Genomic DNA, 17,253 nt, shown 5'->3' with positions numbered 1-17,253 from the left:
CAGGCACAGCAGGAGGAACGCTACATGGGGTTCAGGGAGGAGCTGAGAATCATCGGGACCGCAATGGGGACCATCGTCCTGGCCCTCAACAGGATAGAAGACGCGCTGCGGGACCATGTGGCACCACACAGGGCCCCTGTCACTAGCCCGGACCAGGAACAGCCTACCACCTCCGCCGGCGCTAGTGGACAGGAGGCCCCAACACCACGGCAGGCCACCAGAACCCCACCTCCTGCTGAAGAACAACCACCCCATAAGAGGAGCCTGAGATCCAAAAAAAAGACAGAGTAGGATGTCAAGACCCCCGCCAGCAGGACATACCCCCTGAACTCTTCCCACTGTCCCACATTGCCACCCTGTCCAACCATGAACTGCCTCTGCTCCATCCTTCCACAGGCAAAAGGACAATGCACCTGTGAGACTGAGAACTGGACTCTGCCATGGACATTACTCCACCCCCACCCATCACCCTTATAATCACATGTACCAATATCTAGCCCTGTAAATAAATCACATATTGCACACAAATCAGTTTGGAGTCATGCTGTATTATTAGCAAATGTATTACATATTACTGTTCAATATCTGTTCTGTCAATTAGTGATGACAACATACCAATGTCAATACGCTGTAGTTCATGGGCAAACCAAGCAGAAGTCAGGCACTAAGTCATACAGCACTGAGAAGGGAAGGGAAAAACAAAAATTACCCAAAAAGATCTGGTGGGAACTACAGAAAGTACAGGTGCAGGAGGCTAGAACCAATTATGAAATGGCGTGGGTGATTCTTACCTGGGTGTTACTGGAAATACTGTTGTATCACTCTGTCCCTATTGTCTGTGTCGTCCTCTGAGTCTTCCTCCTCTTCACTCTCCACAGGCTCCACGGCTTCTACAACACCACCATCTGGACCATCCTCCTGCAGGAAAGGCACCTGGCGTCGCAAAGCCAGGTTGTGAAGCATACAGCACGCCACGATGATATGGCACACCTTCTTTGGTGAGTACATTAGGGATCCACCTGTCATATGCAGGCACCTAAACCTGGCCTTCAGGAGGCCAAAGGTTCGCTCAATCACCCTCCTAGTACGCCCATGGGCCTCATTGTACCGTTCCTCTGCCCTTGTCCGGGGATTCCTCACTGGGGTCAGTAGCCACGGCAGGTTGGGGTAACCAGGGTCACCTATTAGCCACACACGTTGTCTCTGTAGCTGCTCCATCACATAGGGGATGCTGCTATTTCGCATCACATACGCGTCATGCACTGACCCTGGGAACTTGGCATTTACATGGGAGATGTACTGGTCAGCCAAACAGACCACCTGGACATTCATCGAATGATAACTTTTTCTGTTTCGGTACACCTGCTCATCGTCTTTTGGGGGTACCAAAGCCACATGGGTCCCATCAATGGCACCAATGATGTTGGGGATATGTCCAAGGGCATAGAAATCACCCTTCACTGTAGGCAAGTCACCCTCCTCTGGGAAAATGATGTAGCTCCGCATGAGTTTCATCAGGGCAGACAACACTCAAAATCTTAGAAAATATAGGCTGAGACATTCCAGATGACATGGCCACTGTGGTCTGGAATGACCCACTGGCCAAAAAATGGAGGACTGACAAAACCTGCACCAGAGGGGGAATCCCTGTGGGTTGGCGGATGGGGGACATCAGGGCTGGCTCCAGCTGGGCACACAGTTCATGGATAGTGGCACGGTCAAGTCTGTATCGAAGTAATATATGGCATCTTCCATTGTCGACAGGTCCACCAGCGGTCGGTACACGCGAGGATTCCTCCTTCTCATCGCAAGTCCCAGCGGACGGTGCCTAGGAAGGACAACATGGAGCACAGAGTCAGCCAAACCACAGGTACGTACAGACAGCTTGCACAGTTAAAGAATGGCAATGGGTTGAAAGGCGTGTATGTGTGACAATGCAAGTCCTAGGCCTGTGTGTCGCAGTCAAAATTAAGCCATGTAGGCCCTTGAAATGGCGGCTGCCTGACCTGTGAAGTGGGACAATGGGATGTGAGGTCAATGCGCTGGCAGGGCACACCGTGGCGGTAGGCGGTCGAAGACCGTGGCGCAAAGCCGCATTGGTTAACATTGAAGCCTATGGGTTTCAGGAGCCAATGACGAAGTGCGCCGGCGGTCGCGGTACGCACCGCCGCGGTACGCACCGCCGCGGGCGTGACCGCCATTTTCTATCTGCTTAATCACTCGAGACCTGATCATCCACAGGAGAGGACCTATACTGCAAGTGCTGCTGTGACCTCGGTCTGGAAGATACAATGGCTGCTGCGACTGGGGAAAGGGCCCCTGCCTTCACGTCTGAAGAGTTGGAGAAGCTCGTGGATGGGGTCCTCCCCCAGTATGCGCTACTCTACGGTCCTCCAGACCAACAAGTGAGTACACCGGGTGCACATGGAATGGGCTATGCCTGTGTGGATTGGGGTGGATGTAAGTTGGTGGGGTGGGGGGCGAATGAGGAGTGCAACGCCCGACAGATGAGAGCATGTGCCATATGGCAAAGTTGGTGGGGGGGGCAATCACATCTAACATGCAGGTCATTCATGATTTCCTCCTTTCCACCCTGTACATGTCAAATAGGTCAGCGCCCATCAGAAGATCGAGATTTGGCGTGCCATCGCCAAGGAAGTCCGGAACTTGGGGGTCCACAACAGACGGGGCACCCACTGCCGCAAGAGGTGGGAGGACATCCGCCGTGGAACAAGGAAGACCGCAGAAACACTGCTGGGGATGGCCTCCCAACCTAGGAGGGGTGCCAGTCGCACCATGACCCCCCTGATGTCCCGGATCCTGGCGGTGGCCTACCCTGAATTGGATGGGCGCTTTAAGACATCACAGCAGACACAAGGGGGTGAGTATCAGCACATTCTCCTATCTTTCTGCGCAGTGGAGGCGTCTGGGTGGGGGAGGAGGGCTGTGGGTGACATTAGGCCAGGTCGCTTTCTGTAGTGTAGTCCTCTCCCTTAGGCATGGCCCTGTGCCCCCGGCCCCCACCTCGGTAGGGTGACAAGTACAGCCATTGAAGGTCCAGCATCTCCCATGTGCGCGTTTGACGTCTCTTGGCCTGTTGTCTTAGTCAGTAGTACTGAGTAGTGTACCCCGAATGCGCGGCTTAGTGCATTAGGCATCTGTGTCTGTCCTCTCCGCCAACGGTGTTGACATTGCATGCACTCAACCTGGTCTTCTTTTTTCTCCCCCCACCCTTTCTCTTCATCTTCTTGTGCATGTGTGCATTAGCATCATCAGGCGGAGGAGATTTGGCATCGGAGCACGAGGGAGCTGCAGGACACAAGGCCCCGGTGGGCCCAGGAACAGACACCGAGGGCACCAGTGATCCGGAGGGCGAGGGGAGCACCACGACGGGGACCGCTGGTGAGAGCAGCGAAAGCGACACGTCCTCGGATGGGAGCTCCCTAGGGGTGGCGGCAACATCCGTTCCCCCCGCCTCTACAGGTACAGCCGCCACCCAGCGCACCAGCCCCGCCCTCCCAGCAGCCCCTCAGTCTTCGCTCCGTGCCGGTTCGCCCAGGAAGGCGCGCGTCTCCTTCGCCCCAGGCACCTCAGCCCCTGCCCCTGTTGCCCCTGCTGCCCTCAGTGCGGAGCTCATTGACCTGGTAAGGACGCTCATTGTTGGGCAGACGACCCTTTTGAATGCCATCCAGGGTGTGCAAAGGGAGGTGCAACAGAGCAATGCGTACCTGGAGGGCATTCATTCGGGTCAGGCTGCCCATCAACGAGCGTTCACTGCTCTGGCCTCAGCACTGACGGCAGCCATTGTCCCTGTTTCCAGCCTCCCTCTTCTTACTGCCTCCAGCCTTTCTCTGTCTCCTGTTCCTCAGCCTATCCCATCCACACCATCAGACCAGCCAGCACACACCTCAACACCCAAGAGCAGCTCATCCAAACACAAGCACCACAGATCCCACAAACACTCACCCAAGCAACACCCAGATGCAGACATGCCAACAGCCACTGCCACCCCTGTGTCCCCCTCCTCCTCGTCTCCCTCCTCCCTCCCTGTGACGTCTACACTCACACCTGCATGCACCCCAACATCAGCCAGTGCTTCCATCACCACCTCACCCTCCAGTACAGTCCACACTCGTGCAGTCACCACCCCCACTGCCATTCACACGTCCCCTGTGTCCTCTCCCACTGTGTCTGTCACCCCCTCTTCCAAGACACACAAACGCAGGCAGACACCCACCCAACAGCCATCCACCTCACGACAGCCTAGAGCACCAGCACCTTCACCCAATGACAGCACACCTGACTCTCCTACAACCACCTCCTCTACCTCCACTTCCATCTCCACTTCTCCTACCCTTTACCTTGGCCCTAAAAAACTTTTCCTGGCTAACCTTAACCTCTTTCCCCCCGATGAGCTCCCCCATCCATCTTCAAAGAGTCCCAAGAGCACCGCAGCCACCACCAGCCCAGCTTCGGGTGTCACTGATGTGCCTGGGTTCTGGAGCCCACCCTTTGCCAGCAGTGACACATCGATCAGCAGCAAGGACACGTCCAGCCCCCCCCCCCGGCAAGAGGACCCGCAAAAACAAGGGCCGCCGTGCGAGGACCGACAGGGCTGCCCCCAAGGAGCAATGTGCGGCCACTTCACCACCCACACCATCTAGGGGAGGCAAGGGCCCGAGAGCCCCATCAAGGAGCGGAAGGGCAGCAGGAGCGCGGAGAAGGTGGACCCCACATGCCACATCCCAGCTGGGAAGAAGGACACTAAGGAGGCCAGGAGTCCGTCCCCGAAGGGTCCAGAAACGTCACGGTCCGAGGGAGACTGAGCAGGGAGTCCAGGCCAGGTCTGGCTCCCTTGACCTGCTGGATGAGCACCGCTGAACAGGGCCCGCGGTGCAGAAGAGCACCGCTGAACAGGGCCCCGCCGTGGAGTAGAGCACCGCTGAACAGGGCCCGCGGTGAAGAAGAGCACCGCTGAACAGGTCCCCGCCGTGGAGATAGGCACCGCTGAACAGGGCCCGCGGTGCAGAAGAGCACCGCTGAACAGGGCCCGCCGTGGAGTAGAGCACTGCTGAACAGGGCCCGCGGTGAAGAAGAGCACCGCTGAACAGGGCCCCGCCGTGGAGATAGGCACCGCTGAACAGGGCCCGCGGTGCAGAAGAGCACCGCTGAACAGGGCCCCGCCGTGGAGATAGGCACCGCTGAACAGGGCCCGCGGTGCAGAAGAGCACCGCTGAACAGGGTCCGCCGTGGAGATAGGCACCGCTGAACAGGGCCCGCGGTGAAGAAGAGCACCGCTGAACAGGGCCCGCCGTGGAGAAGAGCACCGCTGAACAGGGCCCGCGGTGCAGAAGAGCACCGCTGAAAAGGGCCCCGCCGTGGAGATAGGCACCGCTGAACAGGGCCCGTGGTGCAGAAGAGCACCGCTGAACAGGGCCCGCCGTGGAGATAGGCACCGCTGAACAGGGCCCGCGGTGCAGAAGAGCACCGCTGAACAGGGCCCCGCCGTGGAGATAGGCACCGCTGAACAGGGCCCGCGGTGAAGAAGAGCACCGCTGAACAGGGCCCGCCGTGGAGATAGGCACTGATGAACAGGGCCCGCGGTGAAGAAGAGCACCGCTGAACAGGGCCCGCCGTGGAGATAGGCACCGCTGAACAGGGCCCGCGGTGAAGAAGAGCACCGCTGAACAGGGCCCGCCGTGGAGAAGAGCACCGCTGAACAGGGCCCGCGAAGCAGAAGAGCACCGCTGAACAGGGCCCGCCGTGGAGAAGAGCACCGCTGAACAGGGCCCCGCTGTGGAGAAGAGCATCGCTGAACAGGGCCCCGCCGTGGAGATAGGCACCGCTGAACAGGGCCCGCGGTGCAGAAGAGCACCGCTGAACAGGGCCCCGCCGTGGAGAAGAGCACCACTGAACAGGGCCCGCCGTGGAGAAGAGCACCGCTGAACAGGGCCCCGCCGTGGAGAAGAGCACCGCTGAACAGGGCCCCGCCGTGGAGATAGGCACCGCTGAACAGGGCCCGCGGTGAAGAAGAGCACCGCTGAACAGGGCCCGCCGTGGAGAAGAGCACCGCTGAACAGGGCCCGCCGTGGAGAAGAGCACCGCTGAACAGGGCCCGCCGTGGAGATAGGCACCGCTGAACAGGGCCCGCGGTGCAGAAGAGCACCGCTGAACAGGGCCCCGCCGTGGAGATAGGCACCGCTGAACAGGGCCCGCGGTGAAGAAGAGCACCGCTGAACAGGGCCCGCCGTGGAGATGGGCACCGCTGAACAGGGCCCGCGGTGAAGAAGAGCACCGCTGAACAGGGCCCGCCGTGGAGATAGGCACCGCTGAACAGGGCCCGCGGTGAAGAAGAGCACCGCTGAACAGGGCCCGCCGTGGAGAAGAGCACCGCTGAACAGGGCCCGCGGTGCAGAAGAGCACCGCTGAACAGGGCCCGCCGTGGAGAAGAGCACCGCTGAACAGGGCCCCGCCGTGGAGAAGAGCACCGCTGAACAGGGCCCCGCCGTGGAGATAGGCACCGCTGAACAGGGCCAGCGATGCAGAAGAGCACCGCTGAACAGGGCCCGCCGTGGAGAAGAGCACCGCTGAACAGGGCCCCGCCGTGGAGAAGAGCACCGCTGAACAGGGCCCCGCCGTGGAGATAGGCACCGCTGAACAGGGCCCGCGGTGCAGAAGAGCACCGCTGAACAGGGCCCACCGTGGAGAAGAGCACCGCTGAACAGGGCCCCGCCGTGGAGAAGAGCACCGCTGAACAGGGCCCCGCCATGGAGATAGGCACCGCTGAACAGGGCCAGCGGTGAAGAAGAGCACCGCTGAACAGGGCCCGCCGTGGAGAAGAGCACCGCTGAACAGGGCCCGCGGTGCAGAAGAGCACCGCTGAACAGGGCCCGCCGTGGAGAAGAGCACCGTTGAACAGGGCCCCGCCGTGGAGAAGAGCACCGCTGAACAGGGCCCCGCCATCTCAAGCACCGCTCCGCTGGGCCCTTCCTCTCAAGCACCGCTCCGCTGGGCCCTTCATCTCAAGCACCGCTCCGCTGGGCCCTTCCTCTCAAGCACCGCTCCGCTGGGCACCGCCGTCTCAAGCACCGCTCCGCTGGGCCCTTCATCTCAAGCGCCGCTCCGCTGGGCACCGCCATCTCAAGCACCGCTCCGCTGGGCCCTTCATCTCAAGCACCGCTCCGCTGGGCCCTTCATCTCAAGCACCGCTCCGCTGGGCCCTTCATCTCAAGCACCGCTCCGCTGGGCCCTTCCTCTCAAGCACCGCTACGCTGGGCACCGCCGTCTCAAGCACCGCTCCGCTGGGCCCTTCATCTCAAGCACCGCTCCGCTGGGCCCTTCCTCTCAAGCACCGCTCCGCTGGGCCCTTCATCTCAAGCACCGCTCCGCTGGGCCCTTCCTCTCAAGCACCGCTACGCTGGGCACCGCCGTCTCAAGCACCGCTCCGCTGGGCCCTTCATCTCAAGCACCGCTCCGCTGGGCACCGCCATCTCAAGCACCGCTCCGCTGGGCCCTTCATCTCAAGCACCGCTCCGCTGGGCACCGCCGTCTCCAGCACCGCTCCGCTGGGCCCTTCATCTCAAGCACCACTCCGCTGGGCACCGCCATCTCAAGCACCGCTCCGCTGGGCCCTTCATCTCAAGCACCGCTCCACTGGGCCCTTCCTCTCAAGCACCGCTACGCTGGGCACTGCCGTCTGAAGCACCGCTCCGCTGGGCCCTTCATCTCAAGCACCGCTCCGCCCTTCATCTCAAGCACCGCTCCGCTGGGCCCTTCCTCTCAAGCACCGCTACGCTGGGCACCGCCGTCTCAAGCACCGCTCCGCTGGGCCCTTCATCTCAAGCACCGCTCCGCTGGGCACCGCCATCTCAAGCCCTGCTCCGCTGGGCCCTTCATCTCAAGCACCGCTCCGCTGGGCACCTCCGTCTCAAGCACCGCTCCGCTGGGCCCTTCATCTCAAGCACCGCTCCGCTGGGCACCGCCATCTCAAGCACCGCTCCGCTGGGCCCTTCATCTCAAGCACCGCTCCGCTGGGCCCTTCATCTCAAGCACCGCTCCGCTGGGCCCTTCATCTCAAGCACCGCTCCGCTGGGCCCTTCCTCTCAAGCACCGCTACGCTGGGCACCGCCGTCTCAAGCACCGCTCCGCTGGGCCCTTCATCTCAAGCACCGCTCCGCTGGGCCCTTCCTCTCAAGCACCGCTCCGCTGGGCCCTTCATCTCAAGCACCGCTCCGCTGGGCCCTTCCTCTCAAGCACCGCTACGCTGGGCACCGCCGTTTCAAGCACCGCTCCGCTGGGCCCTTCATCTCAAGCACCGCTCCGCTAGGCACCGCCATCTCAAGCACCGCTCCGCTGGGCCCTTCATCTCAAGCACCGCTCCGCTGGGCCCTTCATCTCAAGCACCGCTCCGCTGGGCCCTTCATCTCAAGCACCGCTCCGCTGGGCCCTTCCTCTCAAGCATCGCTACGCTGGGCCCTTCCTCTCAAGCACCGCTCCGCTGGGCACCGCCGTCTCAAGCACCGTTTATGGTTCACTGTGCCCACCATGCCTCCTCCTTGACCAGTGGAGACTGTCATCCACCTGATGGACTGTGGCTTTGCACTCCCCAGGATGGTCCAGTGGGCAGCCCACCCACTGTAGAGACATTGAGAGACTATGGCTTTGCACTCCCCAGGATGGTCCAGTGGGCAGCCCACCCACTGTAGAGACATTGAGAGACTGTGGCTTTGCACTCCCCAGGATGGTCCAGTGGGCAGCCCACCCACTGTAGAGACATTGAGAGACTGTGGCTTTGCACTCCCCAGGATGGTCCAGTGGGCATGGTGGCTCCTCGTGGATCTGGCGTCGTGGACTCATGTGACTGTGGTGCCCCCTCCTTCCCTTCCCCCTGAGGTGCCTGTAGTTTTTACATCTGATGCCCCTGCAGTGTTCTCTCCAAAGGACTCAGGTCTCCTGTGTGGGCTTTGCCCTTATTTCTCAAGACTTTGGCCCACGGACATGCTGAATTCGTAGGATGTGCAGGACTTGGTACTTCAGTTATACACTGATGTGTATGTCATTAGTTTTGTTGTGAATATCTTTCATGGTTGTACGATAATTTTCTGGAGCTTTTTGGTACATAAATATTTATTCCAAATTTGATTATGTCCTAGCATTTTTCAGGGGTGTTTGGGTGGTGTCACTGTGACTTGGTGCTCTGCATTGGTGAGTACATAGTTGGGGGGGGGTCGCATATGTGTGTGCCCGTAACCTTTCGTCCTCCCCCTCCCGTGTGTCGTAGGTGCAGTACTCACCGTTGTCGTCTGCGCCGGACTTCGTACTCGTGGTAGATGAGAAGGTAGACGAGAGCAGGTAGGATGTTTAATTCGGGTTCCATGCTGTCCTCCTTCCTCCTGGAGTGCGTAGTGGTGAGCGTTTTCCCGTCCGTAGTCTGTTTCCGCCGTGTTTTTATCGGCGGTGCTCCCGCCCCGGAAAAGGTGGCGTATTGGTGAGTTGGAATAGTGTGGGCGGTACATTGTCTGCCGCCTGTCTGTTGGCGGTGACCGCCGCGCTGTTTGTTTGTACCGCCGTGGCGGTCGGAGTGTTAAGGTGGCTGTCTGTGTTGGCGGTTCCCGCCAGGCTCAGAATCCCATTTTTTTTACCGCCAGCCTGTTGGCGGGTTGGCCGCCGCTTTAACACCGACCGCCAGGGTTAGAATCACCCCCTTAGTCTTTTAAGAACCAGTACCACAACCAAAGGGTATTAAGTGTACCTAGTGCTTGTCTAAAACATTCTATACTAACCCTTTACTCTCTTGAGAGGCATCAGTTCAGACCTTGCTGTCTATAAAGCCATTCATACACCATGTCCTCTCAGAGGAGACACCTTTGTGCAGGGGTGAAATATTCATAAAACCCTTTCACATCCAACCTTAACCTGTACAGGCCTATTAGTAGAGAGGGAATGTTCTGATAGAAGTGACCTCATTACTGTATATACAATTGTTGTATAAACTTCTCATTTTACATAAATTATTATCCCTGATTTTCCCTCTGGTAAAATGTAGTAGCACATGGGCTAGTGCTTGTCCGAGGCCTTCTGTACATACTCTTTACTGTGGTCATACATATTAGTAGACACCTTGCTGTTTATAACACCATGTAGTACACAGGGTACTAGCGCTCAAAGGCCTTCTACAATAGGTAGTTGCTGTGTGTTGAGATGTGATTTAGAGATACTGATGTTACTGGGTAGTATGAGATAGGACCAGTGATTGAGGAAATGTACCATGGAGAATGTGTGACATGATATAATGTAGTTCCACAAAGCCTACCTTTAATTTAAATAATATGTATTCTTTATTGTTTACATATGGTTTCCAGTGAGATCAAGATGACATCAAAGCAAGAGAAATGAAAGAAGACAAAACAACAGTGCTACACCCAACTTTCCAAACATGAAGAAAGTTATGGTAAAAGAAAATTCAAATCTAGTAAGAGTACCAAATATTTTTTGAAAAATATTAATAAAATCATGCAATCTTTCTTCCACAGGTGTGAAAGCAACATGTGTCTTTATCTGATAAAAAATCCTATTATTCTTCAAAAAATATAATGCCACAAAAAAGAGCCCAGCCACATAGGTTTAAGAAAATGAAATTGAAAGAACTTTGGCCCTCATTACAACCCTGGCAGTCAGTGTTAAAGCGGCGGTAAGACCGCCAACAGGCCGGCGGTAAAAAAAATGGAATCACGACCATGGCGGAAACTGCCAACATAGACAGCAACTTTAACACTCCGACCGCCACAGCAGTACAAACAAACACTGCGGCGGTCACCGCCAACAGACAGGTGTAAGACAATGTCACGCCCACACAAATCAGCCACCTTTTCCGGGACGGAACCAACGCGAACAAAAACACATCGGAAACAGGACTTGGAAGGGAAAACACTCACCTCTCCATTCCCCACGAGGAACCAGGACGCCATGGAGACTGAACTCCAAATACTCCCTGCAATGGTATTCCTGCTCCTCTACCAGGAGCACGGAAGACAGCGGCGGCGACCACGGTGAGTACCGCACCTACAACACAGGGGAGGTGGGAGGGAAAAGAGAGTGACACACACACGCAACACGCAAAACCCCCACCTCCAACCTCACCCACAACAACATACACACAAATACATGCTGCAACATTACATTTACACCCCCCCACCTCCCCTGGAAGAACGCAAGGACAAAAGGAAATGAGTTGAACGAGTGTAATAAATAAAAATCCATTAGTCAAAACTTTAAATACAGTATATACATTTATGTACACTGTTAGACCTGACAGCCTTAGGGTAGTCACCCCTAACTTTTTGCCTGCCTCCCTCCACTTTGAGGATACTGTTTTTGCTGGTTTTTAGACTCTGCGCACTTTACCACTGCTAACCAGTGCTAAAGTGCATATGCTCTCTCTCTGTAAACATGGTAACTTTGGATCATACCTGATTGAACTATTTAATCTACTTATAAGTCCCCAGTAATGTGCACTCCAGGTGCCTAGGGCCTATAGATTAAATGCTACTAGTGGACCTGCAGCGCGGATTGTGCCACCCACTTAAGTAGCCCCTTTTTCTTGTCTCAGGCCTACCATTGCTAGGCCTGTGTGGGCAGTTTCACTGCCACCTCGACTTGGCATTTAAAAGTACCTGCCAAGCATAGAGCTCCCCTTTTTCTACATATAAGTCACCCTTAATGTGTGCCCTGGGTATCCCCTAGAGCAGGGTGCTGTGTAGGTAAAAGGCAGGACATGTACCTGTGTAGTTATATGTCCTGGTAGTGTAAAAAACCCTCAATTCGTTTTTGCACTGCTGTGAGACCTGCTCCCTTCATAGGCTAACATTGGGGCTGCCCTCATACACTGTTGAAGTGGCAGCTGCTGATCTGAAAGGAGCAGGGAGGTCATATTTAGTATGGCCAGAATGGTAATACAAAATCCTACTGACTGGTGAAGTCGGATTTAATATTACTATTCTAGAAATGCCACTTTTAGAAAGTGAGCATTTCTTTGCACTTAAATCCTTCTGTGCCTTACAATCCACGTCTGGCTAGGTTTAGTTGACAGCTCCTTGTGCATTCACTCAGACACTTGCTGGAGAAGAAACCTGAACCAGAAACTACATCCTGCCAAGAAGAACTGCCTGGCTGCTCAAAGGACTCACCTGTCTGCTTTCTACAAAGGACTGCTGTCTTGCTGTTGCCCTGCTGCCTTGCTGAACTCTTGTCTGGCTGTGAAAGTGCTCTCCAAGGGCTTGGATAGAGCTTGCCTCCTGTTCCTTGAAGTCTCAGGACCAAAAAGACTTCTTCCTTTCACTTGGACGCTCCGTGCGCCGAAAATTTCGACGCACAGCTTGTTTCGCGGCGAGAAAAACGCCGCACACCGACGCTGATCGACGCGACGCCCTTGGGACGATCGAGACTTCGACGCACAACCTCGCAAGGACAAAGCCGCCCGACTTTCCAGGAGAAATCGACGCGACGCCTACTGTGAGTGCGAAACTTTGACGCACGGCCTCGCAAGGACAACGCCGCCCGACTTCCAAGGAGAAATCGACGCGACGCCTGCCGTGAGACCAAACTTTTGACACACGGCCTCGCAAGGACAACGCCGCCCGACTTCCCAGGAGAAATCGACGCGACGCCTACCGTGAGATCGAAACTTCGACGCGCAGCCCCGCAGAACGACACGCAGCCGGAAAACAAGCAGGAGAATCCACGCACAGACCCGGGACATCTGGTAATCCCCGCGATCCACAAAAAGAGACTGTCTGCACGCCGGAAAACGACGCCCGACTTCCCCGCGTGGAAAAGAACGACGCAAGTCTGTGTGTGCTGAGAGGAAATCGACGCACACACCCCTTTTTCCACGCATCTCTTCACCTGTGGCCCTCTGAGGAGATTTTCCACCAGAAACAAGGTACTTTGTGCTTGAAAGACACTTTATTACATTCTAAAGACTTAAGACCCTTTATATCACTTTCCTGTGATAGTTCTACAATTTTCCATTACATCTTTATTCTTTTTGACCTACAATTATCCTGATAAATATTATATATTTTTCTAAACACTGTGTGGTGTATTTTTGTGGTGCTATATGGTGGTATTGTATGACTTATTGCACAAATACTTTACACATTGCCTTCTAAGTTAAGCCTGACTGCTCGTGCCAAGCTACCAGAGGGTGGGCACAGGATAATCTTGGATAGTGTGTGACTTACCCTGACTAGAGTGAGGGCTTTTGCTTGGACAGAGGGTAACCTGACTGCCAACCAAAAACCCCATTTCTAACATTGGTGATCAGCGGTGAGGATAGGACTTGTATTTGTGCAGTGACATACAGTAGCTAAGTATTTCACTACCTACCCACAGTTGAAGGTCAACTTGGTTTTTATCTCTTTTTGAAAATCCGTTTTTTCCTGACAATTTTCAAAAACTAAATCCTCACTCAACATGTCTCTGACTGGGTCTCAGACAGGGGACTTTGACCTAGTCCAGTTGGATACATACACGGTCAAACAACTAAGAGGATTCTGCAGGGCATTAAGGGTACCCACCCAAGGGGCCTCCAGAAAGGAGGACTTTCAAGTGGCGCTGAGGGCCTGGGCAGAAGCCCATTTAGAGGATGATGAGGAAGAGGAGCCAGAAAATGGCCCCTCAGAAGGATTTTCACTATCTATGGATGGTGTTACCACTGCAATTGTGCACCCTTCCAGACCAGGGAGCAGTGTCTCCATGCAAAGCCTGACCGCAGAGGAAAGGAGAGAGGAAAGGGAGTTCCAATTGCAAATGGCAAAACTGAAAATTGAGGCACAACAGGAGGAGAGGAGGGCAGAAAGAGAAGCCAAACAAGCTGAGGCTGAAAGAGCAGCCAAACAGATTGAAGCTGAAAGAACAGCCAAACAAGCAGAAGCTGAAAGAACAGCCAAACAAGTGGAAGCTGAAAGAGCTTTGGCTGAAAAGAAACTATTGTTGGCTCATGAACTGAGTCTCAAGGAGCTGGAGATCAAGGCAAGACAGTCTGAATCCAGCAATAATGGTGGCAGCATACAGACAGGACCTGCTGGAGAAAAGAAGGTTCGTATACCCAAAAATGTGGTGCCCAGTTTTGTGGTGGGAGATGACATAGATAAATGGTTAGCTGCTTATGAAGTTGCACTAAGGGCTCATGAGGTTCCTGAAGGGCAATGGGGGGTAGCTATGTGGGGTTATGTGCCGCCATTGGGGAGGGACACACTTCTCACATTGGATCCACCGGATCAAAACACATACCCACTCCAGAAAGCCACTTTACTTGCCAAGTTTGGGCTGACCCCTGAGGGATACCGTCAGAGGTTCAGGGACAGCACCAAACAAACCACACAAACATGGGTAGATTTCTTTGATTTCTCTAGTAAGGCACTGAATGGATGGGTGCGGGGCAACAAAGTAGCAGATTATAAAGGTTTATATGACTTGATCCTGAGAGAGCATATGCTTAATGTTACTTATACCGATTTGCGCCAGCACCTAGTGGATAGTAAGCTGACTGATCCCAGGAAGCTTGCTGAGGAGGCGGACCTCTGGGTTAGCACCAGAGTGTCCAAAAAGGTACCTGGGGGGGACTCCCACAAAGGTGGTCAGGGTTCCCAACAGAAGAAAGAGGGGGGAGATAAACTTACAGATAAGGAACTCTCTAAAGGCCCCCAAAAGAATTCCCAGGGAGGGGGTGGCAACCCTTCCTTTTCCAAATTTGGGAAAAAGCCAGGGACATTTGACAGGTCAGGAAAATCTAGCCCCAAATGCATGGAGTGTTACCAGTATGGTCACTATAAAGGCGATCCCCAGTGCCCCAAGAGGGCACCGTCCACTACTGGACAGGTCCCTGGGTTGACTAGTGTAGCGCTCGGGGGGGAGATGGACCCAGATAGCTGTGGGGGACAGGTAGAGATTTCCCTAGTGTCCCTGGGAGAAGGAGAAATGATGTCCAAGGTCCACATGCCTAAAAATACTTCCAAGTACCGGCAGTGGGTCCTCATTGATGGGCAGAAGGTGGAGGCTCTGCGTGACACAGGAGCCAGTATGACTACTATCAAGAGTCAGCTGGTGTCCACAGAGCAGATAATCCCTAATACATTCCACCAGGTCATAGTCGCTGACAATCGCGAGAGTCACCTACCGGTGGCTCGGGTTCCCTTTGAGTGGGGGGGGGGGTCTCTGGTATTCTGAAAGTAGCTGTGAGTCCTGCCATGCCTGTAGATTGTCTGTTAGGCAATGATCTAGAGCATACTGCTTGGAAAGAAGTAGAGCTCAGATCTCACCTGGAGATGTTAGGGTTACCTGAGTGGGTCTGCATGACCACCCGGTCCATGGCTGACCGAGAGGGAAGTCAAGGGCATCTGGAGCCTGGAACGATGGCCCAGAGAGCTGCCAAGAGGAGGGACGAGGGGCGCGGGAAACCGGCCCCAGAAGTTCCCACAGTGGCTGACGGGGCTCCTGAGGAGGAGACTCCCGAGCCAACTGGGGAAGACATTGCCACCCTAGGTGACTTACCTGAGCTTGCTGGCTGGCAAGTTGAGGGTGGACCCACCAGGGAGGAATTCTGCAAGGCGCAGAAAGAGTGTCCCACTCTAGAAGGGTTGAGGAAACAAGCCTTAAACCAGGCAGCAGGTGACGCCTCTGGCAATCACCACCTATATTGGGAGAATGATCTCCTCTACAGTGAGCCTAGGGTTCCGGTCTTTGGGGCAGCACGTGTGCTGGTGGTCCCCCAATGTTACCGAGCCTTCCTACTGGGTCTGGCTCACGACATTCCCCTGGCAGGACATTTGGGACAAGACAAGACCTTCAACAGGCTTGTCACCCACTTTCACTGGCCCAAAATGAGGACACACTCAGACAAATTCTGCAGGGCTTGTCCTACCTGCCAGGCTAGTGGTAAAGCAGGAAAGAGGGTTAAAACCCCCCTGATTCCACTTCCTGTCGTTGGCACCCCCTTTGAAAGGGTGGGCGTCGACATTGTTGGCCCCTTGGACCCCAAAACTGCCTTAGGCAACAGGTTTATCCTGGTTTTGGTGGACCATGCCACCCGGTACCCAGAGGCAATCCCTCTGAGGACCGTAACTGCATCGGTGGTAGCCAGAACCCTGATGGGGATATTTACCCGTGTGGGATTCCCCAAGGAGATAGTGTCTGACAGAGGCACTAACTTCATGTCCGCGTACATGAAGCATCTGTGGGATGCGTGTGGTGTAACCTACAAGTTCACCACACCCTATCACCCCCAGTCTAATGGGCTTGTGGAGAGATTCAACAAGACCCTGAAAGGCATGATTGGTGGCCTCCCTGAGGCCATGAGGCGTAAATGGGACGTCCTCTTACCATGCCTTCTCTTTGCTTACAGAGAGGTCCCCCAGAGGGGGGTAGGGTTCAGTCCCTTTGAGCTTCTCTATGGGTACCCCGTCAGGGGACCCTTAAGCATTGTCAAGGAGGGATTGGAGAACGCTCCAAAGACACCCCCTCAGGACGTGGTCAGCTACATGTTGGCCCTCCGCAATCAGATGACCCGCTTCTGGAAAGAGGCCCAAAGTAACCTGGAGGCCAGTCAAGAGGTGATGAAACAATGGTATGACCAGAAGGCCACTCTGGTAGAGTTTCAACCTGGAGACAAAGTGTGGGTAATGGAGCCAGTAGAGCCCAGAGCTCTCCAGGACCGCTGGTCTGGCCCATTTGAAATAAAGGAGCGGAAAGGGGAGGCCACTTACCTAGTGGACCTCCAAACCCCTAGGAACCCCCTAAGGGTGCTCCACGTGAACCGACTAAAAGCTCATTTTGAGAGGTCGGAGATCAACATGCTTCTGGTCACAGATGAAGGAATGGAAGAGGAAAGTGAACCTCTCCCTGACCTCCTCTCTGCCCAAGAAGGTGATGGGTCCGTAAGCGGGGTCATTCTGTCTGACTCCCTGACTCTAAACCAGAAAGGAGACTGCTATGAGCTGTTGGAGCAGTTCTCCCCCCTCTTCTCCCTTACTCCTGGACTGACCCACCTCTGTGTTCATGATATTGACACCGGTGACAGTCTCCCTGTGAAGAACAAAATTTACAGGTTGTCAGATAAGGTGAAGGCCAGCATCAAGGAGGAGGTCTCCAAGATGTTGACGCTAGGGGTTATTGAGAAGTCCAGTAGTCCCTGGGCCAGCCCAGTGGTGTTGGTCCCTAAGGCTACTGCCCCAGGCGCGAAGCCAGAACTCCGGT

The sequence above is a fragment of the Pleurodeles waltl genome, chromosome 10 (assembly GCF_031143425.1).
Source record: "Pleurodeles waltl isolate 20211129_DDA chromosome 10, aPleWal1.hap1.20221129, whole genome shotgun sequence".
NCBI lineage: Eukaryota > Metazoa > Chordata > Amphibia > Caudata > Salamandridae > Pleurodeles > Pleurodeles waltl.
This window is presented reverse-complemented; position numbering follows the sequence as displayed.